The sequence below is a fragment of the Aythya ferina genome (genome assembly GCF_964211825.1).
Source record: "Aythya ferina genome assembly, chromosome: 5".
NCBI classification, from domain to species: Eukaryota; Metazoa; Chordata; class Aves; order Anseriformes; family Anatidae; genus Aythya; species Aythya ferina.
The window spans coordinates 53,719,252-53,732,557 of NC_140301.1; the positions used below are offsets into that span (position 1 = coordinate 53,719,252).

A 13,306-nucleotide genomic window follows, 5' to 3' on the forward strand; every position below is an offset into this window, starting at 1 on the left:
ATGTGTTTCCTTCTGCATCTCTTGATTTCAACCAGTTTCTGATAATACTTTCCTAGCAACCTGTCCATGTCTTGCTGCAGCAGCATAAAATATAACTCATTCAATTTCACATCGTGACAGCACACTCAGAGGAAAATCTAGGTTTACATACTCTTCAAATACATTTTACTTATTTTCCAAATTCTCTGAGGTAGTCATCTACAATCCCTAATGAAAAAATGTGCAAAAATGTAAAACAGCAACAACAAACAAGATGTTATTATCCTACAAATACATGTTTACTGGTTGGGCAAAATAAGAATGGTCCCTTCTTTTACTCTCTTCTTTAGCTCCTTCCTTTCTTCTGCTTCATTTAATACTAAAAGACCCAACATGAACAAAGAATGACGTCTGTAATACTCTCAGTTGTGTTTCAGGTGCAACACACATTGATTTCCTTCATGCGATCATACCTTCTTCCATTGTACAGTCTGAGAAGCCATCCTGCCTATGACTGCTTTGCCAAAGGAACTTTCTCTTTACTCATCTCCCGGCTTAATAACCGCAGTGTTGCTCAGCATCTGCAATTGCAGTTTATTGTATGTAGCACATTGTTTATGTACAGCACTATAAGGTGGGTAAAGCACACTGCTTCCCACTTATTTTTATAAGCTGAACTTAATTAGTGTCATTTCGTATGCCAGGGATAAGAGGACAGCTGGAAACCATCAAGGGAAAATGGGAGCAGTGCATGAGCTGTTTTTTTCAGTCAGCTGTTTCACTGCCCAAGGCGCACACACACGCACACCCTCTGCTTCATCTCTCAGGTCCAGTTATGCTTTCTGTACTACCACTGCCACTCAGAAGTCAATAGAATTATTCCAGCTTTACAGTGGTATAACAGAGAAGAGGCTTGGCCTGTATCCTACTGGCACTTGAAGCATTCCTGTTTTATCAAAATTTGATACTTAAAACATTCTGGGGATATAAATAATCAGGATAAAATAGCAATTAATACAACACACAATTGCCTAGAAATCTCATCCAGCACACAAATAAAAGTGCACACAGTACAGCCACAAGTCTCAGCCTACAGATTCCATCACATATCTTTGTCATATCTCCTCGAGACCAAACATGAGATTTATCCTAACCATAAGGAACAGAAGCAGCAAACTGAGGTTCACTGAAAATGCCATCTTACTGGTCTACTACTCAGCCCTGGGAATAGTTAGCCAGAACACTTCTGCTGACCTCAGCTTCTGCGATAGTTCCTCGCTTAACCCTGAACCTTTCACATACACATGAAGATAAACACCCAAAGTTCTACATACTAAGACTTAGACAAACACATTTTATGCCAAAGGGCATAGGCCAATAACCTGCAAAGATCCACACCCACACAGAATTGCACAATGGACCACACGTATTTTGGAGTGTGGCATTTGCCTATCACTAAGAATTATCAAGCACCAGTCATTTCCAGAAATGGTTTGCTGGTCTCAGCGGATCAGTTACACTGCATTTATTTTTGCTCTAAGCAATACCTTCTATGCCAGTCATTCATACCAATTTGGGAGCTTACCCAGATCCTTTCTTCACCCTTTTCCAGGTCCTCAAATTCAAGAATATTTAATTCACCAAGTGGAATTCCTCTGGCTCCTCTGCAATCCTGATTTCAACTTTATCCTGAAGAGCTGCCAGAGGCATAGAGAGCCTACTCCACAGGGATCCCAAATTCCACAGTCCAGTGCAGCTCAACACTACATGGCAGCAAATCTTTCAAAAGAGGCTCCATAAACACCATCAGAGGTCTAACATTTCAAACAAGATTTCATGCATGGACACTCAGCTGATGCACAGTTCTCTTCTGATCCTCAAAAGCCAAGCACCAGGTATCTCACTGGTGCCTTGGGTCTAAGCTCTGATCCAATGGATGGCAAGTGGATGGAGCCCAGAAAGACCAGTACTCCTGTCAAGAGTGTCAGAACTTTCCTCCTAGTTCCACCACTTGCAGAGTAAGCAATACACCATTTAATTGGCATCCTAAGTGACTCTTTCAGAACAGATACGAAGAATAGAAGCTGAAGAAGCAGCTCCTGAACTCATCCAGAATGCTAAATTAAAAGATGTTTTGTAGATTTTCAACTGCTGTTCAAAAGGCCTAACTAACAATCCGATTAATCTCAAAATAATAAAAACCCTTAATCTAACATATATCAGCAAATTCCTGTTTCTCTCTTTTCTAACAAAAATAACAACACTTTAGTTGCCAGTGCATTAATAAGATCCTATTTCTGCTCCAGAGACTGAATCAAACCTTTGTTCTTCACAGCAAAGGATTAAGAAGGTTGCTATTTTGGTAATGAGATGTGGTAGAGGTACTTACGTCATAGCTGAGATCCAGGCTGGATGCCTGAGAAAGGAAAAAACTCTGTTACCTCAGATGAACTTTATTCTTATTATTGGTATATCAAACTCTGCTAGTATGTCATTAGCAATAAAAGACAATTTATGAATAATTACAATTTTATAGTGTTTAAGCTCATTTACAAAATGTGCCCTATGTTGTACAGAAAGTCATGAATGTAGATTGTAACATAGCTAAACATACACCCGTACTAAATAAGAAAAAGAATTACTTACTTTCTAGGTAGCTTATTGGTCAGCTGCTTCTTTTTTCCATTTTTTTCTGGATATCTCACCTCTTTTAACAGCACGTCATGGGGAAAAGCTGTCATAAAGTGGCACAAGAAGAAAGAAGTGTCAGAAAAACAGCACATGGACAGGGACAAATGAGAGAACACTCTGAAAAGAAGATCAAATCATAGGACACAGATCCAAGTGCTGAGGCACCAACTTGGTGCCCAGATGATTGAGAAAACTGTTTGTGAAGCTGGAAAAGGAAGCAGTGACCTGTGAAAATGAAAGCAACTTCATGAAAACATTAGTCATGTCACAAATATGTTGTTTATAGTTATCATAACAACATTTTTATTAAACAAACATGTTTAGTATATGAAGTTGTTGCAAGCAAAACATTTCCAAAGGACTAGGCTAGGTAAGACAGTGTGGTTAGAAGCTGGCACCACTTTATAATTACATAGGCATTAACTTATTGCACATAGAAATGGAAATGTTTGGGGCTCACATCAGAGGAGGTCCAAATTTCTGAATGAAAAGTATTATTGTAACAAAATCTAGGATCATCTTCATATATAGCAAATGGAAACAGAAGTGAAGATAAACAGAGACTCAATATCTCACTTGCATCCTGCCTATTGGCTGATGACATGACAAAGGACTTTGAAAAAATGACAAAAATGAAACAATTTACTAACTCTCATTTCTCATCTGGCAGGGCAGTTGTATGTATGCACTTTTTTTTTTTTTAAAGACCACCATGATGAAAAGCAATCCCAGAAACTGGCAGAATGTCAGAAGGAAATTAGTCCATTGGTAATTGCTAATATCCTCTAGGAATGCTGTTTTACGTCAGATGAACCTCTCCTATCTCTCCTTCTCTACTGAACAGTAGGAATAGAACAATAAAAATCCACAGGGGTTCAGATATCTCTGGCAGTACAGGTGCCAGATTTCCTAGGGAAACAACACTTACATAGTCAAGTGTTGCTTACATGACTGATCACATGCATATTACCTCTTAAATAATTTTTGGACACAATCACCAATTCCCACCATATCTGATAAAAGCAGACACCTCAAATATAATTGCATTCCTACCAAGATGTAGGAAAATAGTTGGATGGGTAAATAGGCTGACCTTAATACTGTTTCCAATAAATGAAAGGCTTCAGCATGAACATACCCTACTAGGCCTTCAGAGAATCCACTAATAGTGAGCAGTTATGAATTTCCCAGCTACTGGAAAAGCTCCAGTTGGAGCTCGTGCCTTGTTAGAAAACCAGACAATCCAAAGCCATAGCAAACAAAACTTTAGTCATTCTGGGCTCAGGGAATCACAGTTTTTCAAAATGAAGGCTGGAGATTAAATTGTGCTCACAAGTTTGCATTTGCAGGTAACACTTTAATCAAACATACAAGGAATTGGGCTCAATGCAAATGTGAAAGAGCAGTATTTTTGGCTGTAATATTCAGGAGGTCAGAATGCATGAATAAACAGTCCCTTCTCTTTGAGTCTACAGAATACGTTTATTCCCTCAGCAGATTGCATTGAATCCTTCATCAGGTTAACAAAACAAAATATCCATTTGCGGCATAAAAAAGGATGAAGATCTTCAAATATTACAGAATAACAGAATCACAGAATTTCTAGGTTGGAAGAGACCTCAAGATCATCAAGTCCAACCTCTGACCTAACGCTAACAAGTCCTCCACTAAACCATATCACTAAGCTCTACATCTAAACATCTTTTAAAGACCTCCAGGGACGGTGATTCCACCACTTCCCTGGGCAGCTCATTCCAATGTCTAACAACCCTTTCAGTAAAGAAGTTCTTCCTAACATCCAACCTAAAACTCCCCTGGCACTACTTTAGCCCATTCCCCCTCGTCCTGTCACAAGGCACATGGGAGAACAGACCAACCCCCACCTCGCTACAGCCTCCTTTAAGGTACCTGTAGAGAGCAATAAGGTCACTCCTGAGCCTCCTCTTCTCCAGGCTGAACAAGCCCAGCTCCCTCAGCTGCTCCTCATACGACTTGTTCTTCAGGCCCCTCACCAGCTTCGTCGCCCTTCTCTGGACTCGCTCAAGCACCTCAATGTCCTTCTTGTAGCGAGGTGCCCAAAACTGAACACAGTACTCGAGGTGCGGCCTCACCAGAGCCAAGTACAGGGGGACAATCACTTCCCTAGCCCTGCTGGCCACACTGCTTCTTATACAAGCCAGGATGCTGTTGGCCTTCTTGGCCACCTGAGCACACTGCTGGCTCATATTCAGCCAACTATCAACCAATACTCCCAGGTCCTTCTCCACCAGGCAGCTTTCCAACCATTCCTCTCCTAGTCTGTAGCTCTGCTTGGGGTTGTTGCGCCCCAGGTGCAGGACCCGGCACTTGGCCTTGTTGAACTTCATACAGTTAAAATTGCCATCTGAGTTATCAGTGCAAAGTTGTGACAGGAGTATCTACACACGGAGTTTTCCATGTTTATTCTCTCCAGAAACACCAGTATAGAAGATAATTGCAGATAATAAACTAACCCCCTTTTTGAATACTTTAAGAATGTGCAGCATGGTTTAATTTTCATATTATAGTAGAAATGCTTTGAACCTCAGATTGTAACTTTCCTGACAAAGTCTTAAAGGCCCTGACCATGCAGTTTGACCCACATTGGTGCAACTCTGACAAATCTCCAAGCCACATAATGCTTACAGAAAAAAGGATCCCATCCATTCAAGACTGGGGACTGAAATTTTATTCCAACATATCAGTATGTTCCAGATTCTGGAGATTTTGCATATGCATCCCTGACATCGAGGTATTCAGCTGCTGAACTGTACTGATCTCTAGGAGGAAAAGGCTTTGTGGTTGAACAAGAAATTCTGGATGTGGTAGCTTAATTTTTTTTTTTAAAAAAGAAATCTTTCAAAAGTAAATGATACCATTTTAGTGTTGGGAACTCAAATGGAAAATAGTGTCTTCCATGTTTTAGCTGAGCTCTTTTTGATAGCTGACCAACACTGGCACATGCATAATGACCCATGATCATGGACAATGAATGGACTGAAAGGACAACTGCTGGAGCAGAGAGATGTTGAGCTGGATGAAGGCTGTAACATCTGTTTCTAAAAATACAGTCTGAGTTCAGAGAGATGGATGGATAGATAAACACATCCACTTTTTTCTCAATTTACAATACACAAGTGTTTTACATTCACCTGAAATGCTCTCTCACTGCACATAATATAGCTACAGAATCAGGCATTTCCATGACAATAGTCTTCCATATTTTAACTGCATATTATCTCAGACTTGAACATTTAGAAGTAAAATAAAAAAAAAAAAATAAAACCATGCACTAAAATGAAACACTTTGGTAAGTGGCAGTTCTTTCTACTGCATGGTTAGAAAGACATCTGAAGTCTCTCTTTCCCCAATATGTAGAATAATGTCCATTATTAAGTTAAGAGTTAAAGAATATGACTGGCCTGAGAAAGGTCCTAGACACCAGCTAGAGGTTATACTACTTTAAGAGCAAGAAAATGCAAGTTAGTCATACGACAGCTGTGGCTTTCCTCTGGCTTTGTGACCTTTCTGTGAGGCTGCAGAGCAGATGCAGTTGTGTTTATATGGTCACAAAGTTGATAGAGGGAAAGGCCAAGGCACTGGGTGCTCCCCTCCCTGTCCTCCAAGTGCACTTGCACTAGGATGGGAAGCTGGCAAGAGGTATCCTAAGTCCTTCTTCCCTTGAACAGTCACAGCAAAAACAGGTGTTGAGAGTGCCCAGACTTGCTGAAAATGAAGCCATGGTTGTCTTGACTTAGACAACCAGACTTAGAAACAATTTTTGAAAATGAGAGCTTGCAGGGAAACGAGGGTTAAAGTGAAGCTGTCCTAGCTCTCAGGCCTCACACAGAGGCAGCTCTTTTGACTGTAGGACTCCTTTTTCCTCTCACTTCCCCTACCCCTTTGCAGTGAGGTGGGGCAAGAGGGAGGCATTTTCAGCCTTCAGAAGACCTTTATACTTTATTAAAAATATGGTTTCTTTAATGTTTCCTTTTTCAAAAGTAGTAATATAAACTAACTGAGTATGCTCTTAGGAGAGCTTTTGGCAAGGGTATAGGACAATCCTCTGCCAAACCTCATCTTTGGCATGAAGAAATAAACAGACTGTGGTTCTGCATAAAGACAAAACTTTTGGAAAGCCTTTAGAATATTTCTCATAATGAAACAGTGGGGGGGCAGTTTTCTTGAAATTCAGAATACTCTCCAGAAGACAAATCCAACCTTTAAATGTTTTGGTGTCTTCAATTATGAACTGAGTTCCTTCACTAAAATAAATAAAAATAAAAATAAAAATAAAAATAAAAATAAAAATAAAAATAAAAATAAAAATAAAAATAAAAATAAAAATAAAAATAAAAATAAAAATAAATAAAATAAAATAAAATAAAATAAAATAAAATATAAAATAAAATAAAATAAAATAAAATAAAATAAAATAAAATAAAATAAAATAAAAAACTAACAGTAAAAGTAAAAATAAAGATAAAGACAAAAATAAATAAATAAGTTAATAAATAAGTAAATAATGAATGATGGATACGTTCTGATTTTGAACAGTCCTTAGTAAGGCTATTTCCATAACATTTCATCTGCCTGTAGAAAATACACATATTGTGTCAAATAGGAATGAAATTATTCTCATCTCCCTATGTTACAGAAAGGGAGACTGAGATCATGTGCTATGCCTAACACCACAAAGGATCCACTGCCCCGAACAGCAGTGCCAGATTAGCTTGCTCTAGACTCTGGCAGTTGAGCTCTGTGCTTCTTGATCATGTTCCCCATTCAAGATATCTGAACAAGAACATTGTCAAATATGGGCAAGAAAGGCCTAACCTTGGATTTTATTTCTGTGTGCTCTCACTAGTGTCCCATAGTAAACTGAACGGTAATGCGGATTATATAGAGGATTTTAAAGGAAAAGCAATTACAGTGTTTTAGAAATATTTCAGTAAAAGGGTCCTGATACCAGAATTTCTCATTAACATCACACTTTAGAGAAAAATGGAGCAAGTCAACTAAGAGACAGGAAACCTGCTACTGTTACGTTATTTGGGTTAATTATGTGAAACACAACTGTCATGTTATAGAGTAGATCAATCTCCCATATTTAACAAATGAGGTTTATCACACATAGTTCTGAAATACACTTAGATGAAGATTAAGTATCCAAAAGGCTACTATGCTTTGCCAATACACACAGAATCATGTTGGACTGCCCAATGTATCATGAGTGTTATTAAAAGAAACCAAATACTTTAAGAACATTTTAATAGTGTTCTTTTTTGATTTTGGGTGGAAGGGGAGATTGTTCTTTTCCTTTTCAGGATTATTTTTCCTAAATACATTTCTAAATCCTACTTCATTTTAACTACAGCTTTGTAAACCTTTTGTGTGTTTCTGTCTCTCTCAAGTCTATGTAAGCACTTTTATCTCTCTCCTTCCAACAAGGATTTTGCTGTATTGCTCCTTTTTGTTCTTTCAGAAATCAAGCCTCTTTGCCCACAATTTGGTGAACTTCTCCTGTCCACACCCAAGTCCACTGCTGCAGGCAGCACAAAGACTTCAGAATTAATAACCTATGAAAAAAAATGAATGAGGCAATTTCCAACTCACTAAGCTTTAAAGTTCTTTGCTTATTCCAGCAGATATATCTGTACTAGATTCATTCATGCCAAATATTCAGCTTTTCTCTGTAATAATGATAATAACAAAAATATTTAAATATAAATTCCAAAATTCTGACATCACTGAGACTGTTCAAGCTGGAGCCAGGACCTTGACTTGGTCTGGACCTTGACACCCGTCGGTCACTTTGAGAAAAAGGACATACCTCATCTGCACAGCCCTCCAGTACAGCTACATAGTTGACATGTTTTCAAGCACCTCGGTGTAAGAAGTAGTGGTTAAGCCCAAAGTTTCAAGAATTTCACTAAAGAATGTACCAGTATCTGGTTATGCAAAGGCCTTTGGTTAAAGAATACATAAACTCCAAATACCACTGGGGCTTGTGGGTTGAATTTTTGGGGGTTTTGAGTTTAGGAATTTAAGTTGCATCTTACTGTGAGAAAAGAGAAAGCAAAAACAACTGAGAAATGGTATTAGTCCACTAAAAACTCAGAGCCATATGCTGTTATGCCACAATAATAAATAAGAGGCTTGCGTAGGACAGAAAGACACACTGTGACCTCCTTTCCACTAATTATCACATAGCAATTTTGCTGAATTTTTACACTTTCCTATCTTCACACTTCGTACACTGCACCCATATAGTTCCCCTCATTATCTAGGCTCAAGGTTGATAACTAATCAGTACAAGTTCTGATCTGTCTAGGTGTTTCCCATCAAAGTTAGTAGTCACGTGCCAGAAGATGAAAGGATTTTCTTTTAAAAAATCCTTTTTAATTTTGTCGCAAGTCAATGCATGGTCTACATATCCTGTGATGTTACTACACAGAATAGGGCAAGACAGGATCCTTTAAGCCTGAGATGCATATAGCAACATTTTAGGCTGTAAATGATTCAGAGGTGTTACAGGAAAGGCATTTCCTGTAAGTAACACTATAAAAAAGTTGTTCTATAAAAGGCTTTAACAAAACAGAGTGGAAGCGGTTGACCTACTGGGCGGTGTAACATGAAGATGGCATGAAGCCAAGAGCACGAGACAGCTGTGTAGCACATTAGAAAGCAGGACATTGAGCACCAAGATGTGTTTATAAAAACCCAGGCAGAGGTTTGGTTGTGAACAGGTTTGGTTGTGAAGAACTTCAGCTGCATAGGTGAGAAAGCTAAATGTAGTTTGGTCGACTGAGTAAGCACTAGCTGATGGAGAGGAATTCCAAGGCCTGATCTAACACCCTGTAAAGTTAAGGGAGTGCCTATACTGACCAGGCTCCACATTTAGAGGATGAATAGTGAGCCCTGCAGTGAAATCTGACACCAAGAGAGTCAAGTAAACTCTATCCCTATCAATAGAAGTGGTGTTGTTCAATGAAAATTAAAACATGCTGGGGATGTTTCTTACACAAATGCTTGTTACAAAAAGTTTCATGGTCTATCGTGTACATGCACTGAAATATGCAGGCAAACACAGACATTCCTTACATAAACATCTTTAAGGTAATGTGCATGCATGTCTAGCTCTGAAGGGTACAGTCTGTGTTTTCTCCACTGACCTAATTCTGATCCATCTATGTTTAATGTAGCCCACCGCAGCAATTCATTTCTTTAGTTGCTAAGTACATGGATAAATGTTGGCTTTTCCTAAATTGCTGCAGAAGGTAAAATCATGATTTTTCAGGAGGAAAAGAGGTTTCTCTTATGTAAACTTATTTTCTTAGCAGGCAATTGAAAAGATGTTTTAAATATCTTTGTCTTCTTTTTTTTTTTAAAAAAAAAAAAAAAAAAAACAGCAGCAGCTGTTTTTTGGATGAGCTGCACTGTTAATTATTTTCTTAAAATGCCCAAGCCATGAAACTCATTTAACCCCTTGAGGAGTGACACAGAAATGACATGATGTGCATCATACATCAAATAAATGGTCACTCCTGCTGCTCTTTAGACATCTGGGGCTTAATTTGCAGTTATTTGCATTCATAAAGCAAAGCTATACAATAGAAATGGGAACACATCTCTTATGTTGATTCAGAATTAATTTTCAAAGGGTGACATGCACCATAAATCCTATTGCGTGATTACTATAAACATGCAAACAAAAGAATGAGGAACAGCGTTGTCTGCTAATGGATGTTCGGTTATGAATTTCAATTGTTACAACATGTGATTAATTTACATGTTCAAATTAAGTCTCCATTTATGCATGTTTAATTATGAGGTATTTAAAAGCAAGGATGGGTGTGTTTGATCATAAGCAGCATTTAGGAAAAGCTTGGCACTTGTAATTTGTTTGTCCTGGCTTAAAATGTTCTCATTACATCATGGAATGAAAAAGTTAGAGAAAGGAATGTCTCTGTTCCCAGCTAACAATGCACACAAGTCAAGAACTCTTCTCTTTCTAATATTTCCCATAAAGATGTTCATCAGAGATATCTTTTAGTCAAGCAAGTGACAGATGGAATCTATGAAAACAATAGTGTCTTTGGAAAGTCCAGTAGTATACATACTGTGGATACCATCTTTTAATCCCACTTTAGAGCTCCTGCATTTCCGAAAGCTTCAGACACTCCTAACTTTTAGTGGGACTTCCATTTCATGACTCTGTGCCATAGATGAACAGCTCCAGGGACTATGCTACAATTTTCCTAGTAAAACGCAGGGGTCCAACTGCAAAGGAGGGCTTAGGGCTGTGCAAATAACTAGTTTTTCAGTTCGGCTGCCAAGGCAAACAGTTGAAAAAGAATGTTGGTTCAAACTGAACCGAATTCACAATTTTTCCAGGTTTCCACACCAAAACCACTACCATCCCCACCCAGCCCACTGTACTTCCTTTAACATGAAATGTTCCATATGTCTCAAGAGGAAACATTTTTGGCAAATGTAAATATTTGGCAAATGCAAGCATAAAAGGCAAGCAAATATAGGGCAACATTTACGAAGTTGTTGCAAAAGGGTTTTTCTCTGTGACTTAATATACATTTCACTCCTTTTTTATACCGAAGAAGTTTATTCCACACGATGTTTACTATAACAGGGTTTGTCCCAGCTTCCCAAGTGAGTGCCATTAACATCAGGTTGGAGAGTCATTCTTCCTCTACTGTTCATTGACTCTCAACTATTATTGAAGTAGTTTGCATAAAGTGGCTTAATGGACTTGGTTGCATTTTGGAGTGATCTGAAGAATAATTGCTTGTACATTCATATGTGGAGTTAAGGACTCAAACTCCTGCCTTGATCAGACAGAGCATTGACTCGAACTCTGATTCAACTTTGTTTAGGTACTGGAGGATTTGAGGTAGGTTTCCACCTCTTGCATTGGAACCAGTTCCCTTCAAATGCACTGCTTAAGGGTTCAGCACCAAGACTAAGATATCTTGGATATTAGGAAGATAATAGGTTGGATATTAGGAAGAACTTCTTTACCGAGAGGGTTGTTAGGCATTGGAATGGGCTATCCAGGGAAGTGGTGAAGTCACCATCCCTGGAGGTCTTTGAAAGACATTTAGATGTAAAGCTTAGTGATATGATTTAGTGGAGGACTTGTTAGTGTTAGGTCAGAGGTTGGACTCAGTGATCTTGAGGTCTCTTCCAACCTAGACAATTCTGTGATTCTGTGATCTTTAAAGCCTAGAAATTATCACACTGAGCTAGCAGAGAGGGTACGAGTCCCACAGACAGTTCCTTGGAGGTGAAAAGTGTGAAGAGGAACAACTGAAATCACATTGTGGTAGACCTCACTGCTGCTAATTGTTCATGTACTGTTCTGAGAGATCTAAATCTCTGGAGCAGAGAAATTTTCTATTATATAAGGATCAAGTTGTGCCAAATGAATTTCATAATGCCAGAAATGACTTTTTTTTTTCTTTTTGGACACTACAGATTTTTCTCTCATTGTCTAGGCACTACAAGATTTGCACTCACCTATAAGACAGAAAACCATCAATATCCTGACATCAAGCAATGCAAAATAAATAAATAAATAAGTCTGGTAAATGTAATGCCACACTTTTCTAAATAAAAATTCTTAGATGCTATCATATATATACTCATGTAGATATACAAATTATTGGATACTATCATATATATACCCATGGTAATGTACACACTTGAAAATGCTTATATATGTGAAGCTTCAAGGCATCTCAGCTTGGGAGACCAGCTGTCTGATTAACAAAAAAGCCCTGGAGAAAATCTTAGTATACAGCAGACTTCAGGCCATTCCTCTTCATTTCCACAATATATGCCTTTTTCTGAGTGTTGCTGCTAGTAGCACAAGGTTGTTGCAAGACAAACCAAAATGTGATTTCTAGTGTCTGAATTCACAATGGTTTGTGAAGGAATGGCCCTTTTGTTTAGCAACCATTATACATCTACCGAGGTGTCATAATGACAGTGAGAGCAGTAGGGAAATATATTGTTAATATATTTAGCAGAAGCAATGATTTCTAATGTGACATAAAAGCATTGCCTAATGTTGCCAGGTAATAGTAATCACTCATACTTGCTAAGTAACTGGATGAATCAGAGCAGTCCCTGCCCCAAAAGACATACATTCTAATTTAATAAATATAGGTATATACCTGAGTTGGTTGAAGTTTTAATTCCAAATCATGCTTTACATATTGTGAGTGTCAGAAGAGAATAAGGGCAAGCCTGGAGAAGAGAAGGCTGCAAGAAGACCTTACAGCAGTCTTCGTTACACAAAGTATGCCTACAGGAAAGCTGGGGAGAAACTCTTTGTCAGGGACCACAGTGATAGGACAAGGGGTAAGGGTTTTAAATTAAAAGCAGATAGATTTAGATTAGATGTTAGGAGGAAATATATCGCTCAAAGGGTGGTGAGGCATTGGAACAGGTTGCCCAGAGAAGTCATGGATGCCGCATCCCTGAAAGTGCTTAAGGCCAGGCTGGATGGGGCTTTGAGCTACCTGATCTAGTGGGTGGTATCCCTGCCTATGGCAGAGGTGTTGGAATTAGATGATCTTTAAAGTACCTTCCAATC

General features: G+C 38.5%; 1 long non-coding RNA gene across 5 annotated transcripts in view; it reads right to left on the reverse strand.

The window, feature by feature from the left end:
- Positions 1-13,306, reverse strand: part of LOC311437606 — a 161,950-nt gene that overhangs the window by 87,747 nt on the left and 60,897 nt on the right. For 4 of the 5 annotated variants that reach the window (XR_014693578.1, XR_014693579.1, XR_014693580.1 and 1 more), the window contains one exon: positions 2,626-2,713. This is a non-coding gene — a long non-coding RNA (uncharacterized lncRNA). Of the gene's footprint in view, positions 1-2,368; positions 2,396-2,625; positions 2,714-13,306 lie in introns of all 5 variants that reach the window. The other variant, XR_014693581.1, reaches the window with a different exon arrangement.